General features: G+C 44.9%; 1 non-coding gene across 1 annotated transcript; it reads left to right on the forward strand.

Annotated features, from left to right (window-relative positions):
- Positions 1-6,460: 6,460 nt before the first annotated feature.
- Positions 6,461-6,533, forward strand: trnat-ugu. Its single transcript has one exon. It is a non-coding gene; the product is annotated as a tRNA-Thr (tRNA).
- The last annotated feature ends 864 nt before the right edge of the window (positions 6,534-7,397 follow it).

Raw genomic sequence — 7,397 nt, forward strand, 5'->3', positions numbered from 1 at the left:
CGGTGCAGCGTCGGCAGTAATGCGGACTCTGTACCGGTCCGTCGTGGTAAAGAGAGAGCTGAGCCAAAAGGCAAAGCTCTCAATTTACCGGTCGATTTACGCTCCTACCCTCACCTATGGTCACGACCTATGGGTCGTGACCGAAAGAACGAGATCCCGGATACAAGCGGCCGAAATGAGTTTTCTCCGCAGGATGTCCGGGCTCTCCCTTAGAGATAGGGTGAGAAGTTCGGTCATCCGGGAGAGACTCGGATTAGAGTCGCTGCTCCTCCACGTTGAGAGGAGCCAGATGAGGTGGCTCGGGCATCTCATCAGGATGCCTCCTGGACGCCTCCCTGGGGAGGTGTTCCGGGCATGTCTCACCGGTAGGAGACCCCGGGGACGACCCAGGACGCGCTGGAGAGACTATGTCTCTCAGCTGGCCTGGGAACGCCTTGGAATCCCCCGGGATGAGCTAGATGAAGTGGCTGGGGAGTGGGAAGTCTGGGAGTCCCTCCTGAAGCTGCTGCCCCCGCGACCCGACCCCGGATAAGCGGAAGAAGATGGATGGATGGATGGATGGATGGATGGATGGATGGATGGATGGATGGATGGATGGATGGATGGATGGATGGATGGATGGATGGATGGATGGATGGATGGATGGATTTATTTATTTGGTTGTTGTGTAGCTGTATTATTGCTGCTGTATTTCCATATTTGACATGATGAGACAAAGATAAAGATGAGACATCCTTTGTTATTTCCAGTGGAAAAAGTAATGTGTTACAGCAGTTCAAAGAAACAAATACATCCATAAATTCAAAGTCCTGTATCGTTGATTGTATTCTAGTGTTATAGTGATGACCATTTTGTACTTTTAATAAATATATAATTCACATGCTGTATTATGTTTCTCCCTGAAATTTTAGTTACTTTGCTGAGCTACATGATTAGGGCAACATTAATTATGTCAAAAATGGCAAACATTTCGTATCATTCGGTGTATAAGCAATGTGTTTTATTTTTCAATTCCCAAACGTAAGCTTCACTGTGATCCTAATATGAAATTAATGGCAAAAATACATCATTGTATAATACAACTTGTGACAAATGTACATAAATAGAGTATAAAAGAATCATTTGTATGTTGCTAAGGAACTTTTTTTTTTCTTCTCTGCTAATTCCACCAATCAACACAAAATACAGCACTTATTAATCAACAAGGCATATTGACGAAAGACACTCAATAAACAACAGCAAACATTCTTTAGGGGACGTAAACGTACCTGTCTGCTATTGCAGCGGTCCGGCGGCGGCATTCATACTTGAGTAGACGCCAGCGGCGCGAGAAGCAGCTTCGCGGTCTTGCGCTGTCTGTCACCTGCGTCACCTGTCAGGGCCGCACGTCCGCCGTCACCCGCGCACTCTGCTACCGTAACATCAGACAGCAGTGCGCACCCTCCTTCCACATGCCACTCTGGTCCTCTTATGGGGACAAGACGTGCGCTTTTTGTCGGCTCCGATTTCGTGGAGCGGTTTTGAAGCACCTGAAAATGCAGAGAAACCTCAAATGACTCAGCGCAACCATCACATTCGGCACACAGTGACTCAAATCAATAACTATGCGAGGCATTTCAATACAATTGCAAAGGCCAAATTGGTTCCACCATCTGAATAATTTGCATGACGTTGTAATGGCCGCCAAATCTATTCAAATGGTCCAAATCATTAGTTCCTTTTATGGTGCTTGGACTTCACCAAAGAAATTGAAAAGCTGCAAACGTATTCTTGTAAGCTAACAAAGAGATGGTGACCTTTGAGGGGCCTGAAAAGGTCAACCTGTTAAATGATGTAAAAGTGAGGTGGCAGCAGGTGTGCAGCAGCACCACCCTCTTCCTGCACGCTTTGTTTCCCGAGAGGATGTAATCGGAGCCGTCATGTTTCATGTAGGAGACGGCAAACCCAATCACCTGAGTTGACTCGGCAAGTCGTGCGAGCTGTGGAAAACACTCCAGTGGGGATCCAGCCACTCATCCATCCATCCATCCATCCATCCATCCATCCATCCATCCATCCATCCATCCATCCATCCATCCATCCATCCATCCATCCATCCATCAATCCGGTCTGTGTGTGATTGTGTGTGCCATTCTCAATAAATGATGCCTTGCACACTTGTCACTCAATCAGTGGCCAGGTGGGGGCTGTAACCTTGTCTGACCTGCCGTGCAAGCAAAGATGGCGGAAAGTGGTCGGGGACATACTGCCGACAGATCACTGAAGGAAAGCTAAGACCAATTCAAACGTGTTGCGTACTAAGTGTTTGGTGGTGGGGTCCTAATGCACTCAACAATGTCCTATTTCTAACTGAAGAGGGCGCCAGATTGTGTTGTTCATCTTTCAGAATGACCAAACTTTGTCTTGAACAACGAGCTTGCGCTCAAACTTTATTTTTTACACATCGCCAGTCCCTCTTCTTCGTTCCGTATCGCTGACTTAAACATTACTGACAACCATGGAAACCCCTGCTGGTCACATCGAGTATTAGAGTTTTCCATATATCACACAACTATGACTACGAAGCACTCGTGCACAATCGGATCCATGAGGTCCGGAGTTCCAAACGTCTCAGGAGCTAAAAATTAGATTTAATGCGGTCACCCAGAAACAAATGAATTCACTTCACATTATCTCAGATGGGAAACGTTGAGGAATGTGAAAGTGACAACAGCATGAATTAAATTGCAAAATTAAATCTAAATGTTGCCCTTCAAATGTGGCTTCAATTTTCTGTATCAGCATGCAGTGTGGATTCGTGGAAAGTGGCGGCGGTAATGGTGCCAAGAGGGACTGATGGCGGCGAGGGCAGGCGAAGGAGAAACGGTGACGGATAAAGTGCCAAGAAAAGACGTCTAGAAAAAAAAAAAGCGCTCTGCATGCAGCCCACCTGCACACGTCGTCAATGACAAGGTCTCAGCTCCAGATGGGTGGAAAGAAAGTTTTTGGAGGCGCCATTGACATCAGTTAAAATAAGTTAAAAGTTAAAGTGTTTTAATTTTGTATTTGTTGGCTTGCAGTTGATGGTGTTATTATACCGAATGTGTTTGAATAAAAGGTTGAAAAAACCCCGTTATGCCGACATTTGTTATTTTGGAATAAAACACTAGACAAGTTTTAACAAGGTTGACCTTCTGACCACGTGGTGCAGGGACAACAACCTCCTGCTGAACGTCAACAAGACCAAGGAGATTGTTGTTGACTTCCGGAAGGGTCACACCCGACACCTGCCGCTGACCATCGACGGTGCTGTGGTGGAGAGAGTGAGCAGCACCAGGTTGCACATCAGTGAGGATCTCTCCTGGTCCACCAACACCGCATCACTGGCGAAGAAAGCTCAGCGCCGCCTGTACTTCCTGCGGAAACTCAGGCGAGCAAGTGCTCCTCCGGCCGTCATGACTACATTCTACCGTGGCACCATTGAGAGCGTCCTCTCCAGTTGTATCGCTGTTTGGGGTGGTAGCTGCACTGAATACAACATGAAGGCCCTGCAGCGCATAGTGAACACAGCTGGTAAGATTATTGGTGCTTCACTCCCCTCCCTGAAGGACATTTACACCTCCCATCTCACCCGCAAGGCGACCGCGATTGTGTCTGATGTGAGTCACCCCGCTCACTCTTTATTTGATCTTCTGCCCTCTGGGAAGAGGTACAGGAGCCTGCGCTCCCGCACCACCAGACTCACCAACAGCTTCATACTCCAGGCTGTTAGGATCCTGAACTCTCTCCCCCCTCCTGCGTAACGTCCTGTACTTTTGCGCCATATTCTGACTGACTGCTGTATGCACACTTGCTCCATTTTTGCTCCTCTTATTTATTATGTTATTTGTTTATTTATTCATCACTCTTATTTATTCATTGTTTGTGCCTTCTTGGTTTTACTTTTTGTGTTGTTTACTTGTATGTATATTGTGTACTATGTCTTGTCACCATGGGATAGTGGGAAACGTCATTTCGATTTCTTTGTGTGTCTTGACGTGAAGAAATTGACAATAAAGCAGACTTTGACTTTGACTTTGAAAAGGTGAAAACATGCAATTCTGGTTATATTCTTAATGTGCTTTTGAAAGGAGAGCGTTTGTTCAAATATTACCCCGAGATTAGTTAGAGTATCGCTCTGAGTGATCGTACGGTTATCTATAGTTACAGTGGTTTCCTTAAATAAGTGTTGATTGATAACGAGTTGGACCAATTGTCAACATCTCAGTTTTATCTGGGTTAAGACGAAGGAAGTTGAGAGACATCCATTGCTTGATCTCCGCAAGGCACGCCTCAAGATTACAACAGTCCCGCGGATCTGTCATCGATAACGGCATATATAATTGGGTGTCATCCGCGTAACATTGAAAACTAATATTATATTTACGTATTATGTCCCCAAGCGGAATCATATAAATATGAAATAAAATTGGTCCGAAAACCGATCCCTTTGGGACACCACACGTAACATTATAGAGCTCCGAGGACGTATTGCCATGGACCGCTCGGTGCGTCCTGTCTGATAGATAGGAATAGAACCAGCCTAGTGCTGACCCTGAAATACCAACACAACTTTTAAGACGCTCTAATAAAATATCGAAGTCTACAGTGTCAAAGTCAGCACTAAGATCAAGTAGTAACAATACCGATGAAGTGTTTGAATCCATAGCTATGAGGAGATCATTAGTCACTTTGGCAAGTGCTGTCTCAGTGGAATGTATGATTAGCTCTAAAACCAGACTGAAAAGATTAATATCGATTATAGGCGACCATCTACTCAATAAGCTGCTGCGCTACTACTTTTTCAAGAAGTTTTGCTATGAATGGGAGGTTTGAAACTGGCCTATAATTACTGAGACAGTCCGAGTCAAGATTTGGTCGCTTAAGTAACAGTTGAATGATAGCGGTTTTAAAGGCTGTTGGCACTATCCCAGAGGAGACAGACAGATTGATTATATTTAAGACGGACGGACCTAAAATTTGAAATCGTTCTTTAAATCGTTTGGCTGGAAGCGGGTTGAGTAAACATGTTGTTTGTTTAGCCGCACTAACCAATTGTGTCAGCCTTTCAAGGGACACGCTTTTAAAATTTGAGAGGGTTATTGCATGATCGTCAGTGCCGGTAATCGGCGGTCTCGACTGAGCGATTCGAACGGTCATCTTGATCTCATCCCTAATGGATTCAATCTTTCGAGCGAGAAATTTCATGAACTCGTCAGCTGAGCGGAAAGAGCTATCGGGGTCGGCTGGCGTAGTGTTAGCTTTGCCACTGTATCAAATAGGTATTTAGGATTGTTTTTATTGAGATGAATCACTAGCACAAGTTTTTAATAAGATAAGCGCATCTTTATATTTCAGGAAAAAGGGTTCTCACCAGTGTGGGTTCTTGTGTGTCTTTTTAAGCTTCCTTTCTCTGAGAATCTTTGGCCACAAGCTGAGCAGGAAAATGTTTTTCACCTGTGTGTGTTCTTCCATGTGTTTTTAAGTTGACCTTCTGAGAGAATCTTTGGCCACAAACTGAGCAGGAAAAATATTTTTCACCTGTGTGTGTTCTTGCATGTCTTTTTAAGTTGACCTTCTGAGAGAATCTTCGGCCACAAAGTGATCTGGAAAAAGATACGTATCTCACTGGAGTGGGTTCTTGTGTGTGTTTTTAAGTCACCCTTCTGAGAGAATTTTTGGCCACAAACTGAGCAGGAAAAACGTTTCTTCCCAGTGTGGGTTTTCATTTGACTTGTTAAGTGCCTCTTCTGAGAGAATCTTTAGAAAAATGTTTCCCTCCTGTGTGTATTCTTAGGTGTAGTTTCAAACTCCTCTTATGAGCAAACATTTTCCAACACTGAGAACATTTCCAGTGTTTGGTATAAAATATCAACTTCTGACTCATCATCTGCAGCGTCAGAAGCATGTGACAGCATGTCATCACAATCTGATGTTGGAGCTAAGACGTCGTCTGCTTGGGATCCTCCACGGTGGGCTCCGTTATCTTCTGTTGCCGTGTGTTGACGAGAGCTGCTTCTTGCAGGCTCCGCCCCTTTGCTCACCTCATGTTGACCCTCATCTATACTTTTCAATGAGAGACAAGTTGAGGGCATACTGTAGATATCCTCTTCTTCCTTCTCTTTCCCCTCCTCTTTCATCGAAGTTGCTCTGGCTCCGCCTCCTCTTTTTTGATGAAAGGACACACCTTGTCCTGTTGCTCATTCATCATGGCTGTTCCTGGCTGTTGTCACATTCAAACTTGTACATAAAGACCAGCGCTTCAACCACCAGCTTCAACCAGAGGTTCGAGCACGCTAACTGGTTCTCAAACTTGGCCAAGCTATCTAGCCTTGTTTGCTCGCAGAATAGTAGCATGGGAGGTTAACGTGGTGACAGCCTGATTTCCTTTGCAATAGTGTACTTGAATAGTTTATAGTTTATTATTAGCCATGGTAGAACAGGCCTTGTAGCTCAGTGGTTAGAGCACTGGTCTTGTAAACCAGGGGTCGTGAGTTCAATTCTCACTGAGGCCTGATTGAATACTAAGCATTCCCTGCGCAAGCTGGATTTATAAGAGTTGAGGGTGTAATTCCACATATCTTGTCCATGGTACTGGTTACCAGCAGTTGTGTGATGAGTTGTTGTCTTTGAGGATCTTAAGGGAAATTTTATAATTTCTCACGGCACACAAATGTGTCCACACTGGATGAGAATCACTGGATTACAGTCCTGTTTAGACTACATTTTCAAGCGTTTCTTTTGGTCAATCTTCTCAAAGGTTGACACAGTTTTGCCAAGCAAGGCCGCGTAGCTCAGTAATAAGAGCACTAGAATTGTAACTCAGAGGGTGTGAGTTAAATTCCCACTAGGGTCTGACAGACAGCTACATCTGCTAACCCTGCTTGGTTGTAGTGTGTTTGAATTTTTGATTAGCGGTAGGTGCTTAAGCCTCATTGCTAGCAAGAGAACTGGTCTTGCAAAAAAAGATTCACTCGCTGTGTCCAAATTCACAGGCTGCATCCTCAGAAAGTCGTTTTTCTTTGCAAATTATCAGGCTGCATGACGTGACTTCCGGTGCGACGCAAACGCACGTCACGTGACACACGAATTCAGCCTTGAAACTGGCATTTGTTAAATGGCGACGGATGCTGAGCGGAGACTACATATATTTTAAAGTCATTTCCCATATTACTCTTTCAAATATCTATTCAGAAACTCTGAACATATAAGGACATATTTATTGAGAGAAAACAGGGTGGGTGGGGGGCTGAGAGTGGACAGGTTTGGCGAACCCCCGACATCTGGTCAAATCAGAGCAGGGGGTGTTTTGTGGTGTTGGGGGAAACAGGGGGAAACTTGATTGCTTCCTCTGCAGCTGGTCAACCAGTGCAGCGGTC

The sequence above is a fragment of the Syngnathus acus genome, chromosome 8, assembly GCF_901709675.1.
Source record: "Syngnathus acus chromosome 8, fSynAcu1.2, whole genome shotgun sequence".
Lineage (NCBI taxonomy): Eukaryota > Metazoa > Chordata > Actinopteri > Syngnathiformes > Syngnathidae > Syngnathus > Syngnathus acus.